Source organism: Tursiops truncatus, chromosome 6 (assembly GCF_011762595.2).
Source record: "Tursiops truncatus isolate mTurTru1 chromosome 6, mTurTru1.mat.Y, whole genome shotgun sequence".
Taxonomy (NCBI): domain Eukaryota; kingdom Metazoa; phylum Chordata; class Mammalia; order Artiodactyla; family Delphinidae; genus Tursiops; species Tursiops truncatus.
In genome coordinates, this window is record NC_047039.1 from 64,324,560 (window position 1) to 64,347,992 (window position 23,433).

The 23,433-nt window shown below is 39.7% G+C and overlaps 1 protein-coding gene across 7 annotated transcripts in view; it reads right to left on the minus strand.

Annotated features, from left to right (window-relative positions):
* Positions 1–23,433, minus strand: part of KANK1 (KN motif and ankyrin repeat domains 1) — a 193,853-nt gene that overhangs the window by 110,797 nt on the left and 59,623 nt on the right. For all 7 annotated transcript variants that reach the window (XM_033858139.2, XM_073806181.1, XM_033858142.2 and 4 more), the window contains exon 2: positions 16,769–16,893. The gene's annotated coding sequence lies outside the window, so the exon portion shown is untranslated. The remainder of the gene's footprint in view (positions 1–16,768; positions 16,894–23,433) is intronic.

The following is a 23,433-nucleotide window of genomic DNA, read 5'->3' on the forward strand; positions in this document are numbered from 1 at the left end:
AACAATTTCCATCTCCTAGTATAAGCATCACTCACGTGAAAGTCACGTGATTTTTATACACAAACCCAATAGAAAAACAGAGTCTTTTAGCATTTATTTGTGATTGCTGTGTTTATGATATCCTCCATTTCTTTTCTTAGCCTAAGAAAAGAACTTTCAGACTATATAAGCTGGATACCTCCTTTACATCCCAAATCATCCATCACAGCAAAACCTTTTTATTAAGTCCAACACCTACGACCCTACTTGTCCAGAACCTATAAGGCAGGTTTTTAACTGTATGCCAGATAAAAACCCATCCTCCTCCTTTTCTCAAGACTACCTTCTTCCAAAAGAAGATCTCATCATGAGCCCAGCCTCATCAGAAGCTCACACCTTAGCAATTTAGGAAGAATAAATGTACATGGGGCTGAAGTCAGGGCTTTTTATTTATCCAAGGTAAGTTCCAAGGTAAGTTTTGCCAGGCTTCCTGAATCCAAACTCTGTACAGCATTGCTGGGTGCAGGGTGAAGCCAGGGGCATTCATACCAAAGGTCAAGGCAGTCACAACTGACTCATATTTATAGTCTACACACTGTCGTGTTTAGTGCTTCACTTTCTCTGCCATTAAATCCAATACTCTTCCAGCCTGAAGCTGCAGTCTACTCATAGGAAAGAAAAAGTCTAAGAGAAAAGTTATATTCAGGTTCAAGAAAAGGCATGATTGTACAATCTGGGAGCAATATACCTCTCCTCATATCTAGTATTTTATATCTAGAAACCAAAGGCCTGACAACAGCTAAGCCAAAAGAAAAAAAAAACCTAACATTAAAAGATCATTTAAAAAATACTTTGAAGTATCTTAAAATTTAATAATACTTTGAAGGAAAGGCAATCCTAAAGGCATTCTCATCTTTACTGACACGAAGACAGCCACAGTATATATTATATGGAATGAGCAGTGAACTCAGACAAAATTCAGACAGTTCTCTGGCTTATTAGCTGTGCAATCTTGGATAAGTCATTTAACCTTCTAAGCACTAGTTTCCATTTCTGAAAAATTAGGAGGTTTCTATTAGCATTAAATGAGATGGTATTTACAAACTGCCCAGCACAATGTCTGGCACATAGTGACCATTTAATAAATGATTTTTATTAGCATCATCGTCATTATTTACCATGTCTCCAGGAAAGAAATGGAATAAAAAACCCGAATAATCAGAACAATACTTGTTTAGTGCTTTGAATATATTACCTCTAACTTTTACCCTAAACACTAATGCATCTATGAACTGGTACCCTGAAGTCAAGATTCCATAGTATGAGAAGGCTTCTTGCTGAAATCAAGGGCCATTGGCACTCCACCCGCCACCTCAACCACGACTTAAGGTGAAACAAAAATCAAGCACAGGAAGTTTAAGACAATTTTGGAAATTTTAAAAGAGAAAAATTTAAACAAGTGCATTTATTCTTTTTAATTAAAACCAGAACACATTAATACTAATATAATAAGTAAAATATTTCTCTGTCCTAGACAAGGGAAAGGTAAAGATGATGATGACTGATGTAGGAATTATTAACAGTAAAAGAAATACTAAATGTTAACGTGGTGTCTCTCCACATAACTAGAGTTACAGGCACCAGAAACAAGTTTTACACTACTAACCTTTAAATCGGATGCAAGACACACAAGCTATTCTTAGTAAATTCTTTTGGCTGAGTGATCATACAATGATTAGTTATCAAAGCTACTTCAAGCTCACTTACTGCTGCAAAGATAATTTACACATTTAAATGTGAGAGCTAGCCAGGCGTATTTTCAAAACATTACAACACCAGGCTTTATTGACAAGCTAGGGATTGTACTGTATTGTACCTAACCCCACCCCCAAATTAACGTGTACCAGAATATGAAAATTTCTTACAAAATGCCAAAGCCAAGAGGAAAATTTCCCTGAAAAAAGTCATCTTTTAAAATTCTGATATAAACCTGCTTCTTCTTGAAGAAGTAACAAGAGACACTTTCTCCGTATGTAAGAAATACATGGTAAGACCCAAGAATGAGTTTTAAAACAGAGCAAAATACTTAGGAAGATCATTATCACTGTAGATGATACAATTTGTAACATTACAATATGCCAATCATCACACACGAAACTGCCTTGAATTCATGCTTTGTTTTCACAGAAACTGCTAGCCAAAAGAGCTGAGATATAATAACAGAAATATAAAAAATTACAGAGGAAAAAGGGAGTCACACTGGAATCTCATCTAGGCAAGAACTATTTTGTAAGAATTAAAAGCAGTAGTCAAAAGAAATTACATTGGATCTCCAAGGAAAAGAGGTCCTCAATGCTTATAACTAATAAAAATATTTTATCTATATCCTCTGACTGTAAGACTTCATAAGTAAAGTTACAAGGACACAAATAATGTGTCAAAAGTTTTGTGCCATATAATTAAGCAAAAAATGAAATTATTTTATTATAGGATGATCAAACTGTACCTAAACACTGAATTGTAAAACACTCTAAATAGAACACTTCGGGTAGTATTTATCTTCTATAACTAACAGAAGACCAAAAGTTGTTCTGATTACTATAAATATGGAATAGACTAAAAATGAGAGTCAAAAATCCATGAAAGGTTAATGAAAGAATATTAGGGATGTCTAGATGCTAGCCCTAGCCTTTGAATGTAGAAGTATTTTTCCACAAAAAGTAGTTTTCCATTCCATTTATAGTCAAAATGCCTACTTGTCTACAGGCCTATGTGCACTAATTTTAACAACCCACCATTCAGTGGTGTGATCAAAATGATTTTACGTTAAAATGATTTACTACCCACCAGTGACAAGAGTGAGTTTCAGACCTGCTACATACCTAGGCTCACAGGGAAGAGTCTACTTTAAAATTGATGGAATATAGATGCAATGACACCCCAGTTGCAATGTGCACACCTAACAGACATTGCTTTCTAAACACCATTCTCCAATAAAAGGACCCAGGCTCCTTGAAGAAGTGATTGATTGATTCCAGAGCTAGGAAAATACAAGATGAACCTGTAACATCTGGAGATGCCGCTAAGCAAGGAAGTGCTTGAAAAAGTCTAGGAACATGTCAAAAGAACGTTAGGGCTAATCTGAAGGAACCCCCAATGGCCAAAGCTGCAAGAATTTGAGCAACAAAATAATTACAGTATTGGATTATAACCCACAGAATAAAATAACTATCCATGAATCCATACTGAGATACATATACACACACACACATACACATGGACAGCTCTTCCTTAGAGAATTCCAATAAATAAATAAGCGTACAAGTAACGAAGGAGATAAAATCACTATTACACAAATAGTACAGTAATAATTACTGTAGGCAAGACCTACCAATGGATGCTTAAATCAGTGGGCAAAAGCTTGCAGAGAAACAGGATATCTGCATAGTCTCAAAGTATCTCCCCACAAGATATTTATTAATTACAAAGGGAATGATAATCATTTTATAGTGACAACAGATACTACCTGAATCAAATTATTAAGGTTAGCATCACCAGTAATAAGAGAAACTGACATCAGATAACCACTCACCAAAAAACCACAATCACTTTTGTGGTATTCTTCCCCAAAATCCATACGTAACCTCAAAGTAAACATCAGAAAACCTCAGAATTATTGAACAAAGTAACTGACCAGTACTGCTCAAAAGTAGGAAGATCACGAAAGACGAGGAAAAACTGAGGTACTGTCACAAATTATATGAATCTAAAGAGACAGAACAACTAAATGCAATATGGATCCTGGAACAGAAAAAGGACATTAGTAGAAAACTGGATGTAATGTTAATAAGGTCTGTAGTTGAGCTAAAAGTATCGTATCAATTTAAGTTTCCTGATACTGGTTAAGAACACTGTGGTTATGTAAGATGTTAACATCAGGGGAATCTGGTTGAAGGGTATATATAAACTCTGTACTATCTTCTGCAACTTTTCTCCAAGTCAAAAATTATTTCAAAATAAAAAGTTTAAAAAAACAGATGGATGAGGAAAGCAACTGTGGTATCCTTATTCCTCACTTCCGTTTGGTTTTCTCTGAGTATTTTATGAAAGCATCTTCTTCTGCTTTATTGAGTTAACCATGGACAAGCATAGAAAGGTATGAGATGAGACTCAGACACAAAGAATATCACAGTGACCTTCCCCCCAAATGAATATGGTCTTCCTTCTGGAGTTTAGCTAAGCTTTTCAGTTAGTCCTGAACAAAACAACGTCTTTAACTTTAGAACATGTTAGCAAATTCCCAAACTGGTCTTTCTAGGATGGTGCTAAACAAGAAAACACTGGGTATTCACAGAATCTGTCAACAAGCAAAAGATCTTTTGGCATAAATCCAAAGCTATCTAAAAATGACTGCCAGCAATGGGTGGGGGGATAACGAAAGATATGTTAGGAGTGGGGTGGGGCATACAAAAGGCAAGAGAGAGAAAAGCCCAAGAGGCACCTCCGTGCTAATAGCTGCTTCCACACCTGACAATAGTAAATTAGACTAAAGGTGCATTTTAAAATATGTTGTTTACATAGCTCACAAACATACCCAAAAGGATTTTATTACTTAACATTCTGTTTTGATTACTACATATGTTACTACATTATATGGGAATAAAAAGGGTGAGTCACATCCTTCTTTTCTCCTTTTTTTCCAAGCATTTAATTACTCATTGTGATGTTCTTAGATAACAGTGGGTAGCATCTATGCCCATAGTAGACAGGTTATTAAAAACAAAAACAAGATCTCTTACTGTCCATCAAAAGATAATATGCGCACATTTTTTGCCTAAGCAATTTTACTCACAGGAATTTACCTTAGAGACATACTCATAGAAGTATATATTGACAAAGGTACAAGATTGTTAACTGTTGCAATGTTTATAACAGAAGAAACTGAAAACACACTAAATGCTCATTAAAAGAAAAATTTTAAACTAAACAGTACATTTGTACAAAAGGGTACTCAGCAGCATTTAAGAGGGATAAGGTCAATCTAGATATACTGACAAAGTATTCATAATCTATAATTAAGTAAAAATAAGTTAAGACATAGACAAAGTATATGAGTCTATCCAAAGGAAGAAAGCATATTTGAACATATATGTATAGAAAATATATAGAAGGATATATATCAAACTTAAGAGGAGCCACTGTAGGAAATATCTGGAGAAACAGTGGGGTTCTTAACTAATTTTTAAAATAACCAGAAGAGATTATTTTTTTAACTTTAAATTTTTTAAAAAGTAAAATAATGTATAAGTAGTGTTTCTATACACCTAGAATGAACAATTTGAAAAATAAAAGGAAAAATAAGTGTTGGCAAGGATGTAGAGAAATTGGAACCTTTAAGCATTGCTGGTGGGAATATAAGTGGTTCCGCTGCTATGGACAACAGGTGGGCAGTTTCTCAAAAAGTTAAATAGAATTACCGTATGACCCAGCAATTCTACCTCTAGGTATATACTCCCAAAAAATTGAAAACATGGACTCCAATACTTATGCATCCATGTTCGCAGCAGTGTTGTTCACAATAATCAAAAGGTGGAAAGAAATCAAATGTCCATCAACCGATTAATGGATAAACAAATTGTGGTATATCCATACAATAGAATACATTATTCAGCCATAAAATGGTTGACCTGCTACAACATGGATGAACCTCAAAAACATGCTAAGTGAAGAAAGCCAGACACAAAAGGTCACATATTATATGGTTCCATTTACATGATATATCCAGAATCAGTAAATTAATAGAGACAGAAAGCATAGAAGTGGTTGCCAGGGGCAGTGGTAGGAGGTAACAGGGAGTTACTGCTTAATGGGTATAGGGTTATCTTTTGAGGTAATGAAACTGTTTTGGAACTAGATAGAGGTGGCTGCTGAACAACACTGTGAATGTAATAAATGCCACTGAATTGTTCATTTTTAAATTGTTCATTTTTTTGTCATTTGAGTTTTCTCTCATTAACGATAAATACAACTTTAAAAACAATATGTAGGTAAGGGACTTCCCTGGTGGCACAGTGGTTAAGAATCCTCCTGCCAGTGCAGGGGACACGGGTTCAAGCCCTGGTCCAGGAAGATCCCGCATGCCGCAGAGCAACTCAGCCCGTGCGCCATAACTACTGAGCCTGCGCTCTAGAGCCTGTGAGCCACAACTACTGAGCCCGCATGCTTCAACTACTGAAGCCCGCATGCCTAGAACCTGTGCTCTGCAACAAGAGAAGCCACCGCACCACAACGAAGAGTAGCCCCCACTCGCCACAACTAGAGAAAGCTCGCGTGCAGCAATGAAGACCCAACGCAACCATAAATAAATAAATTTACTTATTTATTTTTAAAAAATTAATAATATGTAGGTAAGACCAAAACATCAACTGCCACTGAGTTACTTTACCCCAGAAGAGCGAGACTGATACCAGTGTGGATGGGCATCTTCCGCATCCAGATGCCTCTCTGTGGAACACTCTAGATAAAAGACTGCCACCAGGGGAAAAGAAAACCTACTAAAAACCAGGGACTGTAAGTAAGCACTGTCCCCAAGGCAGCAAAATGATCCATTGCCTGAGACACATCCTAGTTCAGCTTTAGGGTAAGAGCTGAGAGGACAGATGGCCCTGGTTGCCTTTAGTCTCCTTTCTCTCCAAACTTAATCTACAGCAATGAACATCTAAGGAATTCCCACCCTCCTTTACAGGTGAGGAAACTGAACCATGGCTCATACACAGGACCCTGGGGAGGAACTTGCAAAAGACTTACTGATTTGGTATAAAAGCTGCTTGTTACCATTTTACCAAGTTCTAAAAATTAGCATTTCTCCTATTCTCTCAGCACAAATCTTCTCACTAGTAATCTATTATATTTGGAAAGACACCCTAAACAGCAGTAGAATCACTTTACAATTGATTCTTTGATGGTTCTTCTTTTTGTGGTGGGAAGTCCCCTCCAGAGTGCTTTCACAGCAATAGAAATTCACACCAGAAAAAGCACTGTCCTTTTAGTTACTTGTTTTCTGGGTCACATAAATTAACTCTTAGTTAATCCTTCTCAACAGGCACCAACAATTGCATTTTACTTTAAGCTATTTGCTTTGGCCATTTCATTGTGATTATTAGGAAACAAGAAAACTTCAAATCAAAAGGGAGCTTTTCAAAACTTCTTAAAATCAAACTGTTTCTGTAACAAGAAAGGGTGATATGAAGAACTATTACATCTTTGTCAATTCTCTTAATTGGAATAAACAGATCATCATCAATACAACATGGCTAAATCAAAAGAAGTTCTTTTATATGTTAAAGGAGGCTGGAGTAAGAGTGACAGGGAATCTTAACTCCAGAATTTTACGTTCAATTTTTTTCAAAATTTTCCTCATTTTAAGTGTCATTATTAAACATTACTAATGCTATTTCGAAAATTACAGAAACTAACAGTTAAAACCCCATTCAATATATGTGAATATTCAAAAATATCTACACTTGTAGATTTGATTAATTCTCTACTTCAGTTTGTTGGATCTTAAGATATTTTACAAAATATAAACAATCTCAAGCTTATTAACAATTTAAGATTTTAAAGCGTTTCTGCTTCTCTTTAATCCTTGGCAGGACTGGTTCCCATCATTTCATCAAGAGTTCCTGAAATGAGAACTCTACGTTAAGGTGGAGGATTTAGAGACTTACAAAGGCAAAAAAGAAATCATAACTCCTACATTTTTAATCATCCATCCTCCTGGTGTATGATTTACCCCATAATTCCCACAAGAAAGTGAATAAAGTTTTGAAGAACGAGTTATCCCCAATGTAAATCTACAGTCAGCCTCTGTCAATCATGTTAGCCTTTTCCCCTGGTTAGCCGTCCTCCACCTCCTGCCAGAAAACTATACCACCATTTAATTGCTTTGTGACTTCACATTTTATTAAGAGGCAGAAAAACATGAAGAGCTAAAACAAGGAGATAAGCCCATTGCCGTAAATTGTCCCCTTAAGCAATGAAACTTGCCTCTCTAGAGTAATAAGGTGGGCACTGTGAAAAACCCTGACAAGTGCAATTCTGCCTAAGTCCAGAGCCCCCATCACTTACAGAAACCCTTACAGTTCTCTGGACTGCAGTGCCATAGATCAGAACCTGGGGCAGCCAACTGCATGCTTTCGAATGCCAGCGTGAAGGGCACAGCCTGGTGAGTCACTCTGCTCTCTACCCTACTCCACCCCAAATTTATCTTCTGTTCTCATGGACCAAAAAAAGGGGTGGGGGCAGAAGAGAATGGAGAGAGAGAAAGTTGTGAAAATTTTCGCAACCTGACAGCACGCCATCTGCCATCCTTTTTCCCTGGAAATCAAACTACTTGTTATATAACCCAGTGAAACATTTAGCTACATGTTCACCTTCATGAACTTGGAATAATTTTCTCCTTTCCCACTCTATTGGCTTCCCTTATAAGTCTCCATTTCTTCCTCTGTAGTGAGATGGAAATTATTATCAGATTATATTACATTCATGAATGTGCCCAAGCCCCTGCTCTCTGGAAGATTACATCCAGTGATTCCCACAAACTAAGAAAGGCTTGGTGTTCAAAGCCTTGGGAAAATATCAATGAGTAACTTCTCTAAGATGCTGCCAGCCAGAAAACAAAGGCTTCAAGTGTTTTTAAAGCCCACTGATGTATATAAGAAAGTGGTTTTAAGACATTGTTCAGAAAAAGCATGCAAGTAGATGAGTGTGTGGGGTGTGTGCGTGTGTGCGTGTGTGCGTGTGTGTGTGTGTGTGTAAAGATCTAATATATTTACTAAGTATAAAAAAGGCTGAAAAGGTATACAATAAACTCAGCAGTGGTTATATTAAGGTGTGGGATCAGAAGGTGGGATGCAAGAGTCTTTTTTTTCTGTACACGTTTTATGGCTTGAATATGTGACAATGGATATGTATTATTTTTGTAATTAATTTTAAGAGCTAAAATATGGAAAAGAATGGTGACTAAGCTTTCAAAACCAAAAATCAAAATACATGTGCCGCCAAAGCATTTTCGTCCCTCATCTAAATGCAAGAGACAGCTAAGGAAAAGTAATTTAGTCATTGGAAAGTTGAAGTTTCCAGGTTTCAATAGTTTTTTTTTTTTTTTAAAGGCAGACACAATATCTAAAACAAGACTGTCAAAATTTCTAGCAGGTTTCACAACATTAGATATTGAGCAAATAGCACAAGTCCCTAAATTGGTAACATTATGTCTTCCTTCCTCTTGGAAGCTAGGCTATGGTAGGTGACCCCAGGAGAATCTTTCCTGATACTGGGCCGGTATTCTCATGAGGAATTTGGCTCAAGTCTATGAACAGTTTCTGCATTTACTTTTTGCAAAAGGACTACCCAAGGAGAGAAAAACAAATGAAAGAAACAGAAAACAACATCAGAGTCCCTAAGGACTGTAGTTTGGGTTGGAGTTCTCTTTAAAAGAATTACAAAAAGAGCAATTGGCTACTCATTAGGGAAAAAATTAATTTTCATTCATATCTCAAGTCATACTTCAAACTAAGTTTCATACAGATGAAATATTTTAAAATGTGGAACAAAGCCATAAAACTACAATTAGAAAATATAGGTAGATTTCTATGCAATCTTGTGGTTAGAGATGTTGCTATTCATTCATTCATTCTGCAAACACTATGTACTAAGCATTACAGACCTGGCTGTGGACCACACAGACACAACCCCTGTCCCTATGGAGTCAGAGGCTAGAGGAGGAAATAGGAAATAGAAAACAAATAAAAAATAATTACATACTGATACATGCTCAAAGGGAGAAAAACCCCAGGATTATGAGATAGAGAATACTAGAGGGAAAGACCAATGCTGAACAAGAAGGCACTCTGTCTGAGGTGAAATTTAGGGTGACGCCTGAAGAACGAGGAATATGATAACAGCGAACCACTCATGTGCACCCTGTGAAAAGGATAGTTTTCTAAGAGCTGTGCATGAATTAACCCCCTTAATCCTCTCAACAAGGTGAGTTATGTACTATTACGATGATGATTCCCATATTACAGGTGAGGAAGAGGTGAAGTAACCTGCCCAAGAAAGCAGAGCTAGTGAACAGGGAAGCCAGGGGAACCCAAGCAGCCTGCTCCAGAGCACTCTCTCGGGAACTGGCTCTCTGGACGAGGAGGCAGCCATAAGAAAGGTGCACGAGCGCAAGTGTGTGTGTGAAGTGTGTGTGTGTGCACACACACGCAAAAGACACGTTCCAAGCAAAGGAATAGTGCCTGCAGAATCCTGGGAGTAGGAAAGAAGCTGACGGGTTCCATGAATTCAAAGGAGGCCAGTGGGGCTGGAACAAAATGTTCGAGTGTGACAGAGGTGAGGTCAGAGAGCAGGCAAAGATGGATCACGCCGGGCCTTGCAGGCCATGGTAAGGAGAATGCCATGACCAGCTCAGGCAGGGGTGTGCCAAGATGTGATTATACTTGAAAGAGATCATTCTGTTATGTGAAGAACAGACTTCGGGGGAATAATACCAAGGCATTCTTGCTTCGTAATTACTCTATGTGGAGCCACAGAAAAAAGATTCAATCACCTAAAATTAAATATTTACCTACTTTTAAAAACACTGTACAGGACTTCCCTGGTGGCACAGTGGTTAAGAATCTGCCTGCCAATGCAGGGGACACGGGTTCGATCCCTGGTCCGGGGAAGGTCCCACATGCCGTGGAGCAACTAAGCCCATGCGCCACAACTACTGAGCTTGTGCTCTAGAGCCCGCAAGCCACAACTACTGAGCCTGCAAGCCACAACTACTGAAGCCCGCGTGCCTAGAGCCCGTGCTCTGCACCAAGAGAAGCCACCGCAATGAGAAGCCCACACACCGCAATGAAGAGTAGCCCCCGCTCGCCGCAACTAGAGAAAGCCCACGCACAGCAACGAAGACCCAACACTGCCAAAAATAAATAAAAATAAATTTCTTGGGCTTCCCTGGTGGCGCAGTGGTTGAGAGTCCGCCTGCCGATGCAGGGGACATGGGTTCGTGCCCCGGCCCGGGAGGATCCCACATGCCGTGGAGCGGCTGGGCCTGTGAGCCATGGCTGCTGGGCCTGCGCGTCCAGAGCCTGTGCTCCACGACGGGAGAGGCCCCAACAGTGAGAGGCCCGTGTACTGCAAAAAATAAATAAATAAATAAATTTCTTTAAAAAAGAACATGAACACAATATTCACAAAAGAAGAAATACAAATGCCTTATAAACATATGATAAATGTTCACCTGTGCATAAAACTGGATAAAGTTTTTTAAATTCTATGATCTAATGTTAAAAAGAGTGTGGGAAAAGAAAACCTTGCATAATATCAGTGGGATTGTAAATTGGTTGTCTTTCAGGTAACATAGATCAGAGACCTTTTTCCTGATTTTATAGTAAGAATAATTAAGAGTAGCCTCAAAATTATAGTTATCCTCATAGGCACTGACACACGTGTCTAGAGGGAGATTTGTTAAGTACATACATTCCTAAAATAGACTCTTTATCTACCTTTAATAATTATGCAGCAATGACAGTGACATGGAGAGAAGTTTACAACATACCAACTGAGAAAAGTAGCTTGCATATTTATATTTAAAAATCTTATTTAAGCATATACACATAGAAGAACCTCTGGAAGAATATTAACAGCAGTGATGTAACGGTGGTAGGACTGTGCACTTTCTGTTTTAAAATATTTTTATTTTCTAATTTTTTATACAAGTTTTAAAGGTTATGCTCTATTTACAGTTATTACAAAATATTGGCTATATTCTCCATGTTGTACAATACATCCTTGTAGCCTACATTACACCCAATAGTTTGTACCTCCCACTCCCCCACCTCAATATTGCCCCTCCTCCCCCAACCAGTAACCACTAGTTTGCTCTCTTTATCTGTGAGTCTGCTTCTTTTCTGTTATATTCACTAGGTTGTTGTATATTTTTTAGATTCTACATATAAGTGATATAGTATTTATCATTCCCTGCCTGACTTATTTTACTTAGCATAATGCCCTCCAAATCCATCCATGTTGCTGCAAATGGCAAAATTTCATTCTTTTTTATGACTGAGTAGTATTCCACTGTGTATATATGTCACATCTTCTTTACCCATTCATCTGTTGATGTACACATAGGTTGCTTCCATATCTTGGCAATTGTAAATAACGCTGCTATGAACATTGGGGTGCAAGTATCTTTTCGAATTTGTGTTTTTTTTTTTTTTTTTTTTCAGATCTATACCCAGGAGTGAAATTCCTGGGTCATATGGTAGTTCTATTTTTTGAGAAACTTCCATACTGTTTTCCACAGTGGCTGCATCAACTTACATTCCCGTCAACAGTGTAAGAGGGTTCCCATTTTTCCACGTCCTCGCCAACATTTGTTATTTGTCTTCTTTTTGATGACAGTCATTCTGACAGGTGTGAGGTGACAGCTCACTGTGGGTTTTTTTTGTTTTTTTTTTTTTTTGCGGTACGCGGGCCTCTCACTGTTGTGGCCTCTCCCGTTGCGGAGCACAGGCTCTGGACGTGCAGGCTCAGCGGCTGTGGCGCATGGGCCCAGCCGCTCCGCGGCATGTGGGATCTTCCCGGACCAGGGCATGAACCCGTGTCCCCTGCATCAGCAGGCAGACTCTCAACCACTGCGCCACCAGGGAAGCCCTCACTGTGGTTTTGATCTGCATTTCCCTGATGATTACCAATGTTGAGCAACTTTTCATGTGCCTGATGGCCAACTGCATTCCTCTTTGGAAAAATGTCTATTCAGTTCCTCTGCCCATTTTTTAATTAGGTTGTTTTTTTGATGTTGAGTTGTATGAGCTGTTTATATATGCTGGATATTAATCCCTTATAGGTCATAGCATTTGCAAATATTTTCTCCTATTCAGTAAGTTGTCTTTTTGTTTTGTCAATGGTTTCCTTTGCTGTGCAAAAGCTTAAGTTTAATTAGGTCCCATTTGTTTACTTTTGCTTTTATTTCCTTTACTTTAGAAGATGGATCCAAAAAGATACTGCCATGATTTATGTCAAAGAGTGTTCTATGTTTTCCTCTAGGAGTTTTATAGTATCCAACCTTACATTTAGGTCTTTAAGCCATTTTGAGTTTATATTTTTTTATATGGTGTTAGAGAATACTCTAATTTCATCCTTTTACATGTGGCTGTCCAGTTTTCTCAGCACCACTTATTGAAGAGACTGTCTTTTCTCCATTATATATTCTTGCCTCTTTTGTCATAGATTAATTGACCATAAGTGTGTGGGTTCATTTCTGGGCTCTCTAGGATTGTGCATTTTCAACAGGTCCTTTTATTTTATCTATATATCTTTCATTTATCTACCAGTCAGTATACATTACTTTTAATATTAAGCAAAGTATCCAAGCAAAAAAATATCTAGGACACCATAAAATAAAAATATAGAAATGCTAAACTGTCTTGTAAAGGAGGTCATAGATAGAAGACTCAGTGTAGACTGAAGTTGAATCAGAAAATGGTGTGGCAGAAAGGGACACTGGGAGGCATCTATCTAGTCTAACTCCTCATTTCACAGATTAAGAAACCATCTAATCTCCCTACTTCATCTTTCTGACTATAAGCACAGTCCTAACAAAGGTTTCCAGAACCAAAAACTGAACTAGTGCTTCTTCTTTCTCCACTGATTAAACACCCTACACCAAGGACAACTGTGTACAAATGCAGTACTTCTGAGCAAAGGGTACCCCAGGACTAGAGCACAGCCTGATGGTCACTGTGGTATTTGGAAACAAGAGGATTATTGTAGAGTGTGATTTCCTCTCATTCCATAGGCAACTGAGGAATTTACCTTTCCTAATGTCGAGCCAGTGCCTGTCTTACCCTTTGCTCACAAAGAAACATCCTTGTCTGGCAAGTGTACATTCTCAGCACCCCTAGAGCAGGGTTGCTGGGGGTCCTAGAATCTGCCAAGTTGGTGCCTAAACATTATCTGGGTCCTGTCTCTTGTGCTGCAAAGGTCTTTGGTGGCCCTTTACTAATTCCCTGGCCCACTTCACACCTTGGCTACTCTAAGTAGTTCCTCTTTCTCAAATCAAAACCCCCAAACCCACCATTCTTATTCTCAACGAATACTTTCTTCTTTATTTAGGAGGTATATTCAGGCCATAAGTCTTCAGCCCTCTCAAATATTCCTTCCTACCTCCAGGCACCTGAGTCTCTATCCTCCATCTCTTCCTTCCCTCCTCCCTGCTTGCTGCAAAGGAGCCCCCCTCCCTCCAGCTCCTCAGCCAGCCCTATGGGTCCTGCAGTCCTGGCCTCTTCAGTTTTCCCTTCTCTTTCTGATCCCACTCCCTCCCTCTCCCTCTTTCCTTCCCTCCTCCCTCCCCACTGGGTCCCTGCCTTCTTTTCAATATGTCCAAGTTCCTTATCCCAAATCTGCTTCCTCCTCCCAGGCGGCATCCCTCTTTGCTCCTTCCTTTTCTGGTACATTTCTACACCTCGGTATCTACACCTGCACCTCTTCAGTCTATCGTTATGTCACGAAGTAACAAGAGTAAGGATTTACAGTCGGAAGGCCTAGAGTGCACATTCAGCTCTGCCAGTGACCATTTCCATGACCTCAAGTGAACAAGTCACTTAATTCCTCCAAGTCAGTTTCCTCCTCTGTAAAAAGAGGTTAATGATACCTGGCTCCACCTCCGTCACAGTTATGTTGTGAGGATCAAGCGAGATAATGCATGTGAAAGTGCTCTCTCTGTGAGCTTATAAAGCTCTTTAACACTTCAGTTATTCCTGTTACTACTCTCCCCTCGGTACCCTGACCTTGCATCATCAACAGAGACAGGGATGGTTATTCGTGACCTTCAGACTGCTCACAGTGTTAACATATAATAACACCATGTAGTTTTTGCTGTGAATTACTAATTTGGTAATAATCATATTTAATTTAAAACAAGTATAGCTGACCCCTGAACAACGCGGGAGTTAGGGGTGCCAACCCTCCACACAGTCAAAAATCTATAGTCGGCCCTCCATCCATGTCTGGCTTCCTCAGTATCCAGAGTTCCACATCCACAGATTCAACCAGCCACAGATCGTGTAGTACTGTAGTATTTACTACTGAAAAAAATCTGTGCATAAGTGGACCCGCGCAGTTCAAACCCATGTGGTTCAAGGGTCAACTGCATATAAGCTATGGTTTTTTAATTATATGAGCATGGACTTCTGGAAGACAACAGCGGTAGACAACAATTACTGAGCACATACCAGGAGTCATGCACTTGTTCTAGAATCCTTTATATCAACTATCACCTAGCACCACCACAGGAAATGGCTTTATTATTATTTCCATTTTATTGATGGGGAAACTAAGGCAGAGCAGTACTGCCATGATTTGAACCCAGGCATCTACCTCTAGAGCCCATGCTCTTATCCATTGTCCTGCAGTTCCTTTAGTGACAAAATGAGGTCTACAGTGGAGACACAGAAACCAGTCAGGAGGCTATGGCTCTAGAGGGTTAGAGGCAAGAAGATGGACCTGACCAAGGACACCTGGACTCTTTTAAGAAGGCAAACAAAATTATTCAATTGCCAACTACCAATGTCATTGAAGGCTTAGGGTCATCAGGCACTTCCATATTCTGCTAGTGGGAATACAAACTGGTACAACCTTTCGAGAAGGCAATTAGAAGAATGCATTGAACACTGAAGGATACATTCCCACACTGTGGCTGACTCAGCAATGCCACTCGCAGCAATCTGCCCTAGAGAGATAATGATAGATGTGCACAAAAGATATTATTACAATGCTGTTTCTAAAACTAAATCAAGAAAAACAAATAAATGTCCAACAAAAGGAGATGGGGTAGAGAAACAATTGCGTACCCACATAAGTGAACACCATATAGTCATGTAAAATGATGCTTCAGGAAAAAAGGTATAAGCACATTGTCAAGGAAAAGAAGTATGTAAAAAAGCCTGTTGGTATGGGCTTTGGCATCTGACTGGTTCAAGTTCTGAGTGGGTTTACCAGCTATGTGAGCATGGGCAAGTTATTTAATTTTTCTGAGCTTTAGTTTTCTTGTGTACAGATGGGGATAAGAAAGCACCAACCTCATAGAGTTGTGAGAATTAATAAATTAATGTATGTAAAGGAGTTGGTACAAAGCTGGTACAGAGCCTGGCATGTAGCAAGCATGGGATAAATGTTTCTCATTTGCAAAAATATAGCAAGTTAACACATACGACACACACACCCCATTACAAATATTTGTAAAAACAAATATTATAAATAATGCAGTAAAATTTTAACACTGGTTATCTCTGGAAGTGAAATAACACATTTTTTTCTTTTAAATTCCCTGTATTTTCCAAATTTTCTTTACTTGAATAAAGCCAGCAATATATTAATACTTAAGTATCTTCATTTTTTCAGGTAGACTTAATAATAAATACTCCTTTCAATTTATTAAGTTTCTCTAGTATAATCCAGTCTATGCATCTTCTGTTTAAGGAAATGGGGTACTTTTATTGATTTAATCTGAAGAGTAATACATTTCCCCCTTTATTCTTCAAACAGCTTGCTCGTATTTCATTACATAAAAGTCTTTTCTGCACTCATATACTTGAAGATTAAGAGCACTCTGAAGTGATTAATAGAGCATAAAAGGTAGAAGAAAAACAGATTAATGTCTCTTAAAAAGCAAAGTTAAAGAAGAAAAGCATGACAACTTCATGATAGTTATATGGAAAAAAGTATACCTTACCTAAGTATGTAAGGCCAGAAATTACTGCAATAAATATCTCAACTCCATGGACAATTTCCTAGTGTGGTCAAAAGACAGAAGTAATTCAATAGCTCAGCAGTCCATCCAGTACAGTGACAATCATCCTGAAAGAAAAAAAGAGTCTCATTGAGGGAAATGTGATGGGGCAATACTCCTTTCCAACAGGAGAGAGGGAATCAATTACTAGAGACAGCTATGCAGTTTATTATGGTTAAGTCATTCTCCAGTTGGGGGTGGAAGGTGCAGACCAGAATAAAAAAGAACCTAGGATATCATGCAAACGTGAGTCTCCTTTGCTTTAGATAAAAGTTACTCATTAGCTCTAGGGTGTCTCACCACCAGTTCAAAGAAAAGGGCTGGTTCCTCACATCCTTTCACCTTCACTTCCATTACTGCTCTCCATGTATCCATCAATATGTACATAAGTCAGCTCATGAATACCATCAATTTTTATATTTGGTATCTTTGTCATTTCAGAATCAGACAAGCCCATAAGAAATACATGGCCTTTCTCTGAAAACTAGCTCCACGGAGGATTTTCTTTGTGAGTGGCAGTTCCCCTGGATTAAAATTTTGGGATTGTTTTCACGTCAGCCTTCTCCATCATTGCCTCAGTCCACTGCCACTTTCCCTTGAATGTCCGTCCTACTGCTCTCTACTTTTTTTTTCACTCCTATGTCTCCACTAGTACCAAATTCTCTGGTACCCCCACCTGTGTACAACAGCAGCCTCTAACCTGGCCTCTCTCTGCAGAACACTACCCATCCAATTGCTTTCATTCCATTACGTGGGTAACCTTGGGTAGTCCCCTATCTCCTGGGTCTCAGTTTTCTTAACTGTAAAATCAAGAACTGATTTCAATGTTCTCCATCCTCATTGTGCTTTGAAGTCAGATGTGCTGAATCCTGGCCCAATCACTCTAAAAACTCTGACAAATTATATTTCCTCAGAGCTCATTTATTATACATAAAATGCGAATGATATCATCTACCTCTAAGGTTGCTGTTAAAATAAGAACTATGAGATCTTGCACCTGACATACAGCATGTACAACAAACATCAGTCATTCCCACCCCACCATACAGGATACCTCCAGCTCTAAAGTTCTTTGTTCTTCTCATCTCCAAATCTAGTGTTCTCCTACATCCATTTCCACAGTGGTAATACATTTCTCTTCCATTAAATGTAAACGCCTTTGCTGACTTTCAGGCTCTTCCATAATCTGGCCCTACTTTATCTTATCTTCCTCCGGCTTCCAACAAACACCTTCTGTCTTAGTCAGGTACGTCTTATTGTGTTCCAAAGAACACATACTCCTACACCCTGATTTTGCAACTATCATTCCCCGTGCAAGATACAGCTTTTCTTAACCCCTCTGTCAAGGCCTATCTCGAGTTCACAGACTCGGCGATCCCACCTTCCAGATAATTTAACTCACACAGTGTCTCAATGGTACTGGCCATTGTTTCTAGTTTACTGAGCTTAGCTCTCCAGCTGGAAAGCGACTATTCTGATTATTTTTAGTTTGTCATTTTGGCACGGACTACATCAAAGTTTTGACAAACCTGGTATTTTTTGCATCAGCTCTACAAATGCTCTTTGAAATTCATAAGCCTTTGTGCCTTGACCCAAGATTCGGTTGTTAACTCCACTATTTTTGTTTGTGTGGAGAGGCTCACACAAGGAGATTATTCCATCATCAATAAGTAGGCCATTCATAGACAATCCAGGGGCCTGCTCCTAGAGCAAGAGATGACTTCTAAGTATCTCCAATGTCTGTAGATTTTGAGTCAAAGCCAACACATTCTAATTCCAAAAACCATTTTATGACCAAACTCCAAGGAGCAGCAGGAATGACTCACAGTAAGGAAAGACTGGCTGCTAGACTTTTACCTCAAAAAAGATGATGGTTGAACCACTAGGACTAAACAAAGGTTCTAAGGGGAGTTAGTAGAAGACACAGTGAAGGTTCAGGGAGATGGAGGAAGAAGAACCAATGAAGGAGACCAAGAGTGTTTACAGAGGCAGGAGGATAACCATGGGGGTGGAGAGGCACATCAACCCAAAGAAAGATAAGGGACTTCAAGCGCTGTGGATGGGAACTAACAAGGTGTCACTGGATGTAACAATTAGTAAGGAGGTCACTGGTGACCCCTGAGGACAATTTTCCATAGGGCTGGTCCAGGATGTGGACTGCAGGGGACTGAAAAGAAGACAGGAGGGCAAATGGAGACAAGCTGAGACTTTCCTGTTAAGAACTGTGGTTATCAAGCCAAATGCTGGTCTTTCTCTACCCTGAAGTTTACTTACCAGCCTGATAAAAACTCTCACGATTATTCCCTTGCTCCTTGCCTTTCCATATGCACAGACCTTGACTACTGAAAATAATTTAATGGAAACCCTTCCAACCTCTCTCTCCTGACATCACCCTTGTGTGCCTGGTTTTGGTTCTCTAAGTGACCTTGCGGAACCATTCAACAGCTATATGCTATCAAGTGTGAACATCTAAATTATATTTTCCTGCTCTAGGTAAATGATATTTATTTAACAAAGAAAAAGAAAATAGACACTGAAATGTATCTGATCAACAGAGCAAAAATCCAGATTCAGGTCAGATACCACATTACTACCTCTGGGTAACCTACATAATAGATCCGAATTGTCAAAAGATAACTTTAAATGCTTTTTCTTCCTTCAAAGTAGTGCTTGTTCTTTACCAAAAGTTTACAACAATCCAATATGAATAAAGAAAAAAATAAGCATCATTAGCATTTTTGACTTTTCCTTCTACTTTGGTAGCCTGCATCACACATCCATAGACATAATAAACAAATGTGTAAGCATATGTCATTTTTACTAAAAGTGAATTCTAGGCATTATTTGTAACCTACTTTTCCCATTTATTTTTATTTTGATGGAAGTGTTGTGGCACTTATTAGCCTTCTATGCCTTTATTTTATTTTATTTTTTTTTTTGCAGTACACGGGCCTCTCACTATTGGGGCCTCTCCCGTCACGGAGCACAGGCTCCAGATGCGCAGGCTCAGCGGCCATGGCTCATGGGCCCAGCCGCTCCGCGGCACGTGGGACCTTCCCGGACCGGGGCACGAACCCGTGTCCCCTGCATCGGCAGGCGGACTCTCAACCACTGCGCCACCAGGGAAGCCCTATGCCTTTATTTTTAATGAATGTACAATAATCAATTTTAATAAACCCCCCTGAAGCATTTAAGTCACTTCCAATTTTTGATTATGTAGATAAAGCTGAGATGGATATCCTCAAACACACCATTAAGTATTTGCTAGGGATAAAGTCATGGGTCAAACGTATGAAAAAAATATGCATTTGATATTGTTGACAGCTTGTCCTACAGGATGTTTCACCCAATTTGTGCTCTAGTGGTATATGAGTGGTATATAAGTGGTACATTTCTCCATATTCCCTCTAAAACTGGGTAGTATTAATTTTTAAATTATCCTATCTTATAGATTCCAAAAGTTCACTTGTATTAGCATATCTCTGAGGTTGAACATTTTTTTACTTTTCTGCACTTATTGTATATGCCCTTTGTTTTTCTGCTACAGTGTTCATATTATTCATTTGTAGCATCTCTTCATCTATGAAGGATATTATTAACTTGGTACCCTAATAATGCAAAGAAGATGGTATACTAATTGGGAACCTTTGGCTATCAGGAACAAAACCAACCAATTCCAGCCTATTAGAGCCAGAAAGGACCTCTACCACAAGGATACAGAGGCATCCTCACATAAGGATACTATGTATGAACTTTGACACGTGTCGCAAATAGTTCCGATTTTTAATTTTATCTCTAAAATGGAAATACCACTACTTCACTGGTCTACTTCGAGGATTAAAGAAAATACAGGTAAAGTCATGAATGGAAGTAATTATTGTTAAAGCAAGCAAAAACTCAAAAAACAAACTAAAAATGCTGTTTCTTATTCAGTACTTACTGAGGTGCCTTATTCTTTTGATCCTTACAATGAGCCCATTAGGCAGGTGTTATCAGTCCTCTTTTACAGATGAGATGTAATACGCATGCATAGTTAGTAAAGTAACAATTAGATTTTTATTTTACAGATGAGCTCTGCATTGATCCTAAAAAAGGCTTGGTAACAGAATTATTCTCAGCTGTGTTTTTAGGAACACTTCTTTCTTAAAAGTCATCGCGGGGACTACTCCAGCCCTTGCACCAACAGTAAACCAGGTTACTAGCTTCTACACCATCCATTCCTTTAAATTTCACATTAGTGACCTCTCTTCTTCTCCCTCCTCTATGATGTGGCTTTACTATTAAGTGCCATTCTGGCAACAAGATACACATTTCTGTTTAGGAACCAAGGCCACTTCATCAGTCACTATTAACTGAACCCCGTGACAGACACTTTACTTTCTAACATTCCAAATACCCTTAAAGGTGCTTCAGCTGCTTACACGTAGTGATGTCTGTAGTAACAGCATACACCCGAACCTATGCTTTTGTCAGGGGTGAAGCAGCACTGTGCTGTGTAAATATTTTATGCACAGCTTGTACTGAAATTCTAGATGAAGAGGCATTCACAGTTCCTACGTAATATGCTGATTGCCCAAGACCACATAGTTTTTATTAATGCTTTGTGCAAGCTTTGCCATCTTCTATAGCACTCCCCTTGATTTAATCCTAAATATATACTTCCAAAATGTTTTTATTTTTTAATGCATTAGTTGTGCTGTGGCCAAGGTAGCATCTACAACAATGGCAAAAGGAAGCATTGAAACTGGATGCACTCACAATTAGTCTAGTCACTGAGAATTCTGAGGGTAAAAGTGCATGTGTGTGGGCCAGGTAGGTAAGTTTCTCGGCAGGAATATTGGCAGAACTAAATTATCCACTGCCAGAAAAGGGAAAAGGAAATCTTTCCCCCCTACTTTTATAAATTCAATAAGATTTATAGAAATGCTTAAGAGTTTGAAGGCTACTCTTCTGGAGTAAACAGGTTTACAAACTGGCTTTGGAAACATCCAAACAACAAATGCCTCAAACTCCTGCCAGTTAGGGGCAGGTACAGCCACCCATAAATCAGCAGCCATGAGGAAGCGCAGGTGATGCCTCAAAGCGGGGCTCTGCCCACAGGCGACCGCTGCTCGGTGACCTCACAGGAGGCAGAGCCCTGCACACCGCCTGCTGCAGCCAGCACTTGGAGAGTTACTGGCTAGGAGGCTTCCTCGATGTTTTCTCTCTGAACTCTCCTCATGCACGTGGGGAGAGGGTTCTGGCTTCTCTGCTTCAGGGAGGCTGTGATTGGGCTTCCTTAAGGAGGAAAGGGTTTGAGAAGAGAGAAACACCCTCCCACCCCCACCCCCCTACATACTAAGAGGAGATTCTTAGAGGAGAGTGAGTGTGAGACTCAGAGCAGCTGAAGGCCATACCTGCTCCCTGGCAGCACCCCTAGATGTGTGCCGGAGCCCCAAGACAATGGCCAGATGCTGAGCTTGGTCTCCTGGCTGTGACAAAGCATCCTCCCCAGCCTCAAAATGGCCCAGAAGCAGCAGGGACCGGTGTGAACAGATGACCCAGGGTGCTTTCCTGCCCTCGTGACATGTAGTCAGAGTCTGGAACCTTGGCATGACCCCCTGGGAGAGTGGTGTACGAAAGAGATCCAAGCCTGACCAAGGTTACTTTCCTGCTACCCCAGGGGAGCAGAAGCTTACAGTCAAAACTAATTTGATACAGGAAAATGCACTGTTTCTTGCACTCCTCAGTTTGTGGACTAACAGTCATTCCCAATTCAAATTATTAACAACTGAGCGAACAAATGAAGGCAGAAGGGTTAAGATCTAGTAACCTACATATTTTTCTGGCAAAATTAGTTTTGTTTAGTTCATTAGTTTAGTTCATTGGCTTCTATCAGTGGGTCAGAATGTCATTCAGAATAAAGAAAGCTTTTAGAGCAGAGATTCAAGAGGCTTTTGCGTTATGCAGGCATTTCCCCAGGAACACCCAGCCTCGCTCATCACCACTGCTATTTAAAGGGTCTGCACTAACAGAGACAGGGGTCTCTGGAGGCATCTGAGGCTGATAGCCACAAGGCCTCATGCAGTGGAGTCACTTTGGAAAATTCACCACAATTCAAGACCCTGATTCAGTCTGGCCCAAAGTTTTTCAGGTCTAACATCCAGATTTTCTAGGAGCCAAAGACGATTACTCCCCCAGAGTGGGGCTAATGCATAAACACACAGCAGCATGTTAATGGTATGTGTGTGTGGGGGGGACGACACGGCTTTTGTCCTCTCTATGCAAATTACTCCCTTCTTTGGAATTTTCTGAGCCAGCCACAGGGTCAGAGGTGGGCCTCCCATGCCGCCTCTCAGAGCACACACATCTCGCCCATCATGGCTCACTGGACCACTTAAAGACCTCAGATCCAGGCTGGGCAAATCTGTCCTCCTCTGGGGCTTAGAAATGGGGGCTGAGGAGCTGCCAGCCAGGCTCTGGGTGCAGGTGCACCTGGGAGCAGCTCCGCAGACAGAGCTGGTCTGCAGCAGAAAGGTGAAGATAAAGCTGAGGGTAGCAGGGCCAACACACAGAGTCTTTCCAATTCCTTGCGCTTTCCCGTGTTTGATTCTAGGTTGTCTCTGAGG